Source organism: Bombina bombina, chromosome 1, assembly GCF_027579735.1.
Source record: "Bombina bombina isolate aBomBom1 chromosome 1, aBomBom1.pri, whole genome shotgun sequence".
NCBI classification, from domain to species: domain Eukaryota; kingdom Metazoa; phylum Chordata; class Amphibia; order Anura; family Bombinatoridae; genus Bombina; species Bombina bombina.
Genome location: NC_069499.1, coordinates 1,104,410,459 through 1,104,421,029, shown reverse-complemented (window position 1 = coordinate 1,104,421,029; position 10,571 = coordinate 1,104,410,459).

Below are 10,571 nucleotides of genomic sequence, written 5' to 3'. Positions count from 1 at the left end.
GAAGAGGTGGTGTAATACACATCAGCACCTTTTTGTGTAAAGCACACTTTTTACATAATGAAAATATAAGGAACTTGGCTATCTAAATAAAAAGGAGTACAAAGGGGGTTCCTTCTGTGGCATTGTATATTGTGTAATCTGTTCAATAAAATCACTTTATTTCAGGCAGTATGGCAGACTATTTTGAGACTCTTCTCCAAAAAAAACTACAGATAAGCATTGTCTCATTATGAAACTAATGTCATATATCACATTGTGTAAGGCTTCTTGTGTCATAACCAACCCTTAACGATAAAAATGCCAGTGTAGGCTAAAGGGCATGTCTAATGTCAAAATATCCAAATCATTTGCACCCACAGGGTTCCAGTTTATCTGAGAACAAAAACAAGCACCAAAATTATACATTCTGATTACTTGTTCTCTTTTCCCTATGTTCCTCTCCCCCATCCTCTATTCTTTATTTCTTTATGAGAAGTCTAGATTGGATGCTCTTACTTTATTATGTTTGAGGTTTGTCCTATTTTTTATAGATACAATTTAATTAACATCAATGAGGATGAGCAACAACAAAACAATGAGTACTTTATTTTATATGCTTGTAGTAAGACTTGTACTTGTAGTAAGAATACTATTTTGTGTTCTACTTGTTAATTTTCTGTGTATGATGTGAAGCAATGTTTCCTATGTTTTATAATTTAATACTGTAATATATATACACACACATACACAAACACTCACACACTCAAACACCCACACTCACAAACACACACCCACCCACACTCATGAACACACATTCACAAACAAACAAACACACTCAAACACCCACACTCACAAACACCCACACACCCACATTCACAAACAAACACACACACAATTTACACTTTGGTGAGCATAAGATATCCCTTTTCTGTTGTTTTTAATCTAACTTTACTCATTTTTTCAAAAGTTCAAAACGACAAAAATTAATTTGGCAATAAATAAAGGAGCATCACCCAACATTAACTTAGTTTTGCATTAACAGTAAAAGGACACACAAGTACAAGACTGGTACCAGTCTGGAGAAAGGTCCCTGAGGACCGAAACGCGTTGGCTATACACTGGTATTGCAGCTCAGAATATATCTGGTGAGTAGAATACTGTTGTTGTCATTCTAAAGTGATTTTATTGCACTATGTCTATTTTCTGTACACTTTTTTAGGTACAGGAGGATATCCCATTACATTTGATAACCTTTTAAGAAGAGGAACATCAACCCAGCACTTTCTACACTCACATTTGGAATACTTGGAATTATATACACATTTTTTTGGAACAATTTGGACTTTATTTATTTCACCAGGATTTTGAATCCTTTTTTATGACACATTTTTTATGACACATTTTTTACCACACCCTTTTATATACACACATTTTTATACACACTTTTTAGGTGTACACCTCACGAGAATTATTCACTATCACATATATTATATTCCTTCCATATGGGTTGCTGATCACAACTCATATATTTTTTATATATTTTTATTCATTTTTTCATCTTTTCAAAAAATATTTTTTTAATATATTTTTTATATTTTTTACATTTTTTCACCTTTTTGATTTTTACACCAACTTTGGACATATTATCATTTTTTTTTTTTTTTTGGATATTAACCTTGAACATTTGCTTTGGACATTTTGGTATGGGACTTAAACACTTGTATGTTACATAGGACATAACTTCTTGGACATTGTATGGGGCAATCCATTAGATTGTTGAATCTATTTTTAACTGTATTTTTTAACTGTCAGTTTATGTTAATAAAATGTTTGTTTAATACATTTTTATATCACATCCTATATATATATATATTTTGTTTTTAATCTTTTACCTTTTAAGTACTTTTTCACATGGTTTTATATATATTCTTTGTGTAACACAATATTATATATTAACCTTTATGTATACACATTCCTAGTCGTGGACACCATCTTTAGCAACCCAACCCTCATCTGAGGGTAGTATAGCGCTGTATCTTGGCATTTCTTTTTACTCTTAACTTTTGGAGTCTGGTTGGGAGACTCCGCCTATATCAGATATAGCTTGTATGGTATTATTGTGGCGCTGATAGATATACATTCATTTGAACTACAAATCCCTCTTGTCTGATGAAGAGACTCGTTTTTATTTTCTTAAAAAAAGTATTTCTAAGAACTTTTAAAGAAAAATAAACAACATTCAAAAGGTTTGTTAGTTTACATAGTGCAATAAAACGTATTGTGCCAAATTCATTTCTATCAAGCTGACATTTAGAGCACACAAACTCACTTGCAAGGGATTCCACTTTTTAAAGCATATAGTAGCTAATGTAGCCTGACCTCCCGTATAAGGTACAATAAACACTTTGTAATTACAATTGTGTTGCTATAGAACAATATATCAGCCAAGTCTAAATATTTCTAAAACAAATTAATATTTGTTACGCAAATTGGAGACAATAAGGCTAGTTACTGTAATAAAGTTAGTATAGAGTGCATTGTTTTGCAGGTGTTATATATCCCTAATTGGCTGAATCAGATATGTAGCAGAGTTAGCCTTGAGAAGTCAGCAGGTGCATTTGAAGTTCTGGGAATTACAAATTGCTCAACGTCCAGAGCTAAATTACATGAAAAGGGGTCAAAACAGGTTATAAAAGCATAGTGCAAAGTAATTTCATTATGCATAACTTAAAATGTTATATAAAAAAATCTTAAGGTTTTTACTGTCCATTTAACACCTTATCCATCTCCTACCATGGATTTATATTCCGTAGAGTGTAGACTACTTATTACCACCAGGTGGGGCTATTGTGCATTTTAGTATTAGGGTGTTAAGTGCATTTCAGTGGACTGCTGGAATCACCTATGGATAATTTGTGGTTATGAACTTTCCTGAATATAAAGTATTATTATTTTGTGGAGCTGGATCGAATGGGGGGTTGCATAGCTAATGCACAGGGCTATTAGTATGGAAGGAATAAGACAGGGGTCAGGAGGAGAATTTCTACACAGCAGATGTTCTGTAGACAGTGTAGGGTACTTGGGGACCACAAGTTGGGCAAATGCCACCTATAAATAGACAAGTACAAGCAAAGACTTGAGGTTTTAATGTGTTGTTCAAGTAATGAGCTTTATTAAACCGTACACTATTATGCCACTCTGCAGGTTTTGCTATAACTGATCTAGTAAAAATCAAATTACCTAAAGTTTGTGTAGATCTTATTTCCATCATTTCCTTTAGCGACTCAGTTGACAAAACAGGACTACAAATTACAAACACTGGGGATAAATTAGAATATAACCTTTTGGATGGCAAGAGCAGGTGTCAATAAAGGATTAAGAAACTATTCTTGCTTTTAGGATTCATGGTTTAGACATCCTGCATTAAAGGGACAGTATACTGTAAAATTGCTTGTGACTTATTACACCAACTGCAGAGTATAGAATATAGGAGAAATTGCATTTTCACTTTCATTTGTGAATATTAAATTGTTGGCTTTGTGCTTTGAAACCACAACCTATTGAAATGGATTGAGCTTGCAGGTACAATTATATATCTCATTATGTTACCACTTTGTCTACACACACTTGCTTCCTTATCTTATATCTGATTATAAAACAAAGCCCAATACTTACAGAGAACAATGAAAAATTATCATTTCATTAGTTATTTTTTTTTACACCCCACCTGGGGCTCCATTATATATGCGGCGTCGCCTGCAAAAGCCGGCGACGCCGGTTTTTACGGGGTTTTGGTATACAATATACAGCACCGCATATAAATGCGGCACGTATATTTCACCCATCGGCCACAATTTTTACTCCTATAAGCTAACATGGGATCACGTCGCAAATCAGTATCCAATATTCAGCGCAAGGACTTACGTGGCGAAAATGGAGAAATTTTACTCCATTTTCACCTCGAGCACCGTAACTCCCTGAAAATATAAACTAACACCTAACGCATGCGCAATATCTATCTAACTGTCAACAGCAACCCCCCACCGCAATAACTAATAAAGTATATTAACCCCTATATCCGCCATCAAACCCACACCACAAGTAATTAAATTATTAACCCCTATATTCACCATCTAACCCACACCGCAATTAATAATTTAATTATTAAGCCCTATATCCGCCATCAAACCCACACCGCAAGTAATAATTTAATTATTAAGCCCTATATCCGCCATCAACCCACACCGCAAGTAATAATTAAATTATTAACCCCTATATCCGACATCAAACCCACACCGCAAGTAATAATTAAATTATTAACCCCTAAATCCGCCAACCCCAACATTGCAAACTACCTAATGTATTAACCCCTAATCTGCCGTTAACCCACATCCCAAGTCCCTATTAAAACTATTAACCCCTAAACCGCCATCCCCCACAACGCAAATAAATAATTAAATTACTAAGCCCCCTAACCTAACACCCCCTAAATTAACCCAAATTACCTAAATTAAAAAATACTAAAGTTACTAACTATTAAAATAAAAAACCTAACATTACTTTAAAAATAAAACAAAACTAAGTTTAAATTAAGCTAAAATTACAGAAAATAAAAAAATCTAATATTACAGAAAATAATAAACAAATTATAAAGAATAAAAAAATGAAACCTAATCCCTATGAAAATAAAAAAGCCCCCCCAAAATAAAAACACCCCCTAATCTAATGCTAAACTACCAATAGCCCTTAAATAAATAAACCTAACACTAAAAAACCTAAACTACCCATTGCCCCAAAAAGGCCATTTAGCTCTTTTAAGAAGTGCCCATCCCTAATCTAAATAAAACAACCCCCCCCCCCCAAAAAAAAAAAAAAAACTAAGTCTAACCCCTAGGTTGGTACTCACAGTTCCTGAAGTCCGGCGGAGAAGGTCCTGTTCCAGGCAGTGAAGTCTTCCAAGCAGCAACCTTTTCTTTCTTCTTCCAGGAACAAGCCGTGGTGGAGCAAAGGGCGGAGCTGAAGACCGATGACCGCAGAGCTGAAGACCGGCATCCCTGGAACTGAAGACCGGCGACACTGGAACTGAGGCCCGGCGACCGCAGAGCCATGGAGCGTGGAGGATCCTCTTCGTACAATCTCCGCCATACACTGAATAGTGAATTCAAGGTATGGGATTAAAAATGGCGTCCCTTGAATTCCTATTGGCTGATTTGATTTTTCAAATTTGAATCAGCCAATAGGATGAGAGCTACTGAAATCCTATTGGCTGATTTGAATAGCCAATAGAATTTCAGTAGCTCTCATCTTATTGACTGATTTTAACAGCGTATTCAGTGTACGGCGGAGATCGTACGAAGAGGATCCTCCCCGCTCCATGGCTCCGCGGTCGCCGGTCTTCAGTTCCAGGGTCGCCGGTCTTCAGTTCCAGGGTCGCCGGTCTTCATCTCTGCGGTCATTGGTCTTCAGCTCCGCCCTCCACTCCACGCTGGCTTGTTCCTGGAAGAAGAAAGATGAGGTCGCTGCTTGGAAAACGTCACCGCATGGAACAGGAACTTCTCCGCCGGACTTCAGGAACCATGAGTACCAACCTGGGGGTTAGACTTAAGTTTTTTTTTTAATTTTTGGGGGGGGTTTGTTTTATTATTATTATTATCGGTTATTTGTAGAGCACCAACAGATTCCACAGCGCTATTAACAAAGGCGGAGTACAACAAAACAATTATAGGGATCAAATGGGTAGAGGGCCCTGCCAAGAGTTGCACTGTTGTAGTCAGCTCTTGAGAAGGTGATCAACAAAAAGCTGGACTCTTAGGCTTACATGCTAAGGGGGTTCAGGGGCTAGCAATGGAGGAGAGGAACTGGTATAAAGAAAGGTTAGCGTAGGTTGTATGCATCCCTGAACAGTAGAGTCTTTAGGGAACACTTGAAGCTTTTAAAACTAGAAGAGAGTCTTGTGGAGCGAGGCAGAGGGTTCCACAAGATGGAAGCCAGTCTGGAGAAGTCCTGTAAATGGGAGTGTGATGAGGTGACAAGAGAGGAAGAGAGTAGGAGGTGGTGAGCAGAGTGAAGGGGATGGGAGGGAGAGTATCTGGAGACAAGGTCTGAGATATAGGGGGCAGCAGTGCAGTTGAGGGCTTTGTATGTCAGAATGAGAATTTTGTGTTTGATCCTAGAGGCAAGAGGAAGCCAGTGAAGAGATTGGCAGAGAGGTGCAGCAGATGAAGAGCGACGTGTAAGGAAGATGAGTCTGGCAGAGGCATTCGTTATGGATTGTAAAAGAGGGTAGGCGGTAGGTGGGGAGACCAGAGAGAACAGAGTTGCAGTAATCGAGGCGGGAGAGAATGAGAGAGTGGATTAAAATCTTAGTTGTGTCTTGTGTAAGGAAGTGTCTAATTTTAGAGATGTTTTTAAGGTGGAAGCGGCAGGCTTTAGCCAATGACTGAATGTGAGGAGTGAAAGAAAGATCTGAGTCAAATGTGACCCCAAGACATCGGGCATGCGGGGTAGGGGTAATGATGGAGAGATTGGGGGTGGAGAGTTTAGAAGAAGGGGGAAAATAAGGAGCTCAGTTTTGAAGAGATTTAGCTTGAGATAGTGAGAGGACATACAGTTGGAGATGTGAGAAAGACAGTTAGTGACACGGGTTAGCAAGGAAGGAGAAAGGTCTGGTGCAGAGAAGTAGATTTGGGTGTCATCAGCATACAAATGATATTGTATACTGTGGGACTTTATTAGGGAACCTAGTGATGATGAAGAGAAGGGGACCGAGGACAGAGCCTTGCGGTACTCTGACAGAAAGTGGTGACGGGGCAGAGGAGGCCTCAGAGAAGTCAACACTAAAGGTACGGTTTGACAGTTAGGAAGAGAGCCAAGAGAGGGCTGTGTCACATATGCCGAAGGATTGGAGGGTTTGGAGCAAGAGAGGGTGGTCAACAGTGTCAAAGGCTGCAGACAGATCAAGGAGGATAAGCAGATAGAAGTGGCCTTTTGATTTTGCTGTAAGTAGGTCGTTGGTAACCTTAACAATTGCTGTCTCTGTGGAGTGATGGGGACGAAATCCAGATTGCAATGGGTCAAGGAGGGAGTTTATTGTAAGGAAATGGGATAGGCATGCATAAGCTAGTTTTTCGAGAAGCTTTGATGCAAGAGGGAGGAGGGAAATAGGGCGGTAGTTGGATGGGGAGGTAGGATCAAGGGAAGGTTTTTTGAGGATAGGTGTGACCAGTGCATGTTTCAGCGATGAGGGAAATATACCGGTGCTGAGGGAGAGGTTGAAAGTGTGTGTGAGTATAGGGGTAAGGGTTACATTACAGGTTGGTTAGCTAAAGAAACTAACCGCAAAAAGATACTTTATAAGCACTCAAAAGACCCCCAATTATATGGAGTTGGAAAAAGAATCACACAAATTAAAGCATAAATCTTTATTAGAAATATTAAAATCTGGGTTAGTTAAAACTAAAATGCTGGTCTGGGATTCCCTGTACAAAGACTGGATATTATGCACTAGAACCACTTATTGGAGTGATGTCTAATGGCAGTATTTAGACAATATATAATAGGGTCAAAAGAGTATAGTTATGTGGAGTTATATAATCTCTGCAACAGCAGCTGTCATTCACTCTCACTTTTGATAAAGCCGGAAACCCAGCGAAACATGTCAAGGGAGGAAGGGGGAGCTTATGGGAGCTCGTTGTAGTTTTTAAAGTAAATACTTGCTGGCAATATTAATATAACTGGAACTCTCTTCTAACTAATGATTTACACATTAACTGGTGACACCAATACTATAATTATGCACAGTTGACTTGAGACTGCATTGAAGTAACGAATATAGCAGTTTGTATCGCGAGGCATTTATATTATATAGTGTAGCGTGTCACAAATGGCAGCGGTCCACATGACATTAACGCTACAAAATTACTAGTACTCATTGTGAACCCAAACACGGAAACGTTCTTTGCTAACACAGTTATTTAAACTATTTATTAATTGAACAGAGGCTGCAATGAAGCAGCTAAGCAGAGTATTATATGTATTCCGTTATTGACACTTTATAACAATGAGTGCTAATACTGGCAATGTTTCATAGTATACTAACGCTGAATAGACTCGCAGGGAATCTGGACACTAACAAGCTCTCTGCCGACATAGTCTTTTTCACTAAGGGAATTGAGGCTGCAATGAAGCAGCTAGTATAGTATTTGGTGTCTTCCGTTTTTGACACTTAGCATGAATGAGTGTTAGAATTGGCAGGGGTCCATATTAAACGAACGCTGCAAGGTTGCTTATGCAATATTTAAATTAAAATTAGCCACTGGCTGCACAATTTGTTTTATAGCACTCCAGGTAGCAATACAAAACTATAGCTAATATATAACTTTTATATGGGCTCAATGCTAGCCCTTTAAGGTCAACATAATTATTCTGCTATACCTGCTGTGCTTTATCCAATTTATTATTTAATCAGGGTCTAAGAGTGGTTAAATCAGGCAGTACTACGTCTGCAATAGTTAACACCAAGCACTTAAAACACTTTTTTCGCCTAATATGTAATCTTCAACTAAGGATACCTTTTAGTTAAAATTGATTGAGTTAGTAGCCCAATCGTAGTAACAACATTACAGCTAACTCACTATTACCAACTAATTGCGGTGATTATACCAATATTAACTCTACGTGGCATAAATGAATATACACTGATATGACATGTATTGTTTAATACATTATTTTACCTAAACTACTTATTGCAGTATAACTACCGAAACAGTTTGATACAGGCAGTACAACTATCACTATTTAGGGTCAATTATTCTAGGGACTATCCTAAGTATAGTCAGTTTTTCTATACGTTTACTAGTAGTTTTTGGCTACCTAAATACTCAACCCCTTATACAGGGAGAGTTGATATTACTTTCATACCTAAGAATTTTGATCAGGGCGAAGTGTATAAACTCACTATTTTATTTACCTATCAAAGGGGATTCTTTTCCATAACTCTCATAGGCCAAGGTGTGCTCTACAATCATTATGATGCTAACTCCATAATAATGTTAACTATGATTAATACAATATATTTATCAATTGAGGTGGTATAATTTTTCTATATACTACTGCTCCATTGCACCACTTTACCTATGCGTTTAACATAGATATCAATATCACAAATTTCCCCTGTGATTTATTATGTCATTCATGATGCACTAGGAGTGAATGACAGCTGCTGTTGCAGAGATTATATAACTCCACATAACTATACTCTTTTGACCCTATTATATATTGTCTAAATATTTGTAACCCTAGCCAGTGTCTTCCTAATCTGCCATTAGACATCACTCCAATAAGAGGTTCTAGTGCATAATATCCAGTCTTTGTACTGGGAATCCCAGACCAGCATTTTAGTTTTTTTTTTATCAAAATGTTTTTATTGAGACAATTGAACGAGAAACAGTACATAGTCTTCAAATGATACAGAACAAGAACATTTGTACGTGTGAACACAATACATAAGGAGGCGTTATAATAGTTTGAGCATTTTAGTTTTAACTAACCCAGATTTTAATATTTCTAATAAAGATTTATGTTTTAATTTGTGTGATTCTTTTTCCAACTCCATATAATTGGGGGTCTTTTGAGTGCTTATAAAGTATCTTTTTCCGGTTAGTTTCTTTAGCTAACCAACCTGTAATGTAACTTTGTTGATACATAGCACCTAACCACACATAACTGTAGAATACTAGGGCCATTGACCTTATTACAGAACGGTAAAAGACCCGACATAATATTTATGAGTGGTGCCATCAATTCAATCCGAATTTATATAGGGGTAAGGGTGGCAGAGAGGGAGGGGAGTAGCTGTGAGGGGAAAGGGTCAAGGGGACAGGTAGTGAGGTGAGAGCGCAGTATAAGTGCCGAAACTTCTTCCTCAGTGACAGGGGAGAATGAACTAAGTTTAATGTTATGTGCATTGTGGTTGATTGAGAGCATTTGAGGGGGTGAGAGAATGGAATTATGTTGAGAGCTGATTTCATTTCTGATGGAGTCGATTTTGTTATTGAAGTGGTTGGCAAAGTCTTGAGCTGACAGAGAAGTTGTATTAGGATTTTTATTTAGATTAGGTATGGGCACTTTTCAAAAGAGCTAAATGCCCTTTTCAGGGCCATGAGTAGTTTAGGTTTTTTAGTGTTAGGTTTATTTATTTTGGGAGGTTTGGTGGGGGGTTTTACTATTAGGGGGAACTTAGATTTTTTTGTAACTGCAAAAGAACTGTTTAACTTAAAGGGACAGTCTACACCAGAATTTTTATTGTTTTAAAAGATAGATAATCCCTTTATTACCCATTTCCCAGTTTTGCATAACCAACACAGTTATAATAATATACTTTTAACCTCTGTGATTATCTTGTATCTAAGCCTCTGCAAACTTCCCCTTTTTTCAGTTCTTTTGACAGACTTAAAGTTTAGCCAATCAGTGCCTGCTCCCAGATTACTTCACGTGCACGCGCACAGTGTTATCTATATGAAATATGTGAACTAACACCCTCTAGTGGTGAAAAGCTGTTAAAATGCAATCTGAAAGAGGTGGGCTTCAAGGTC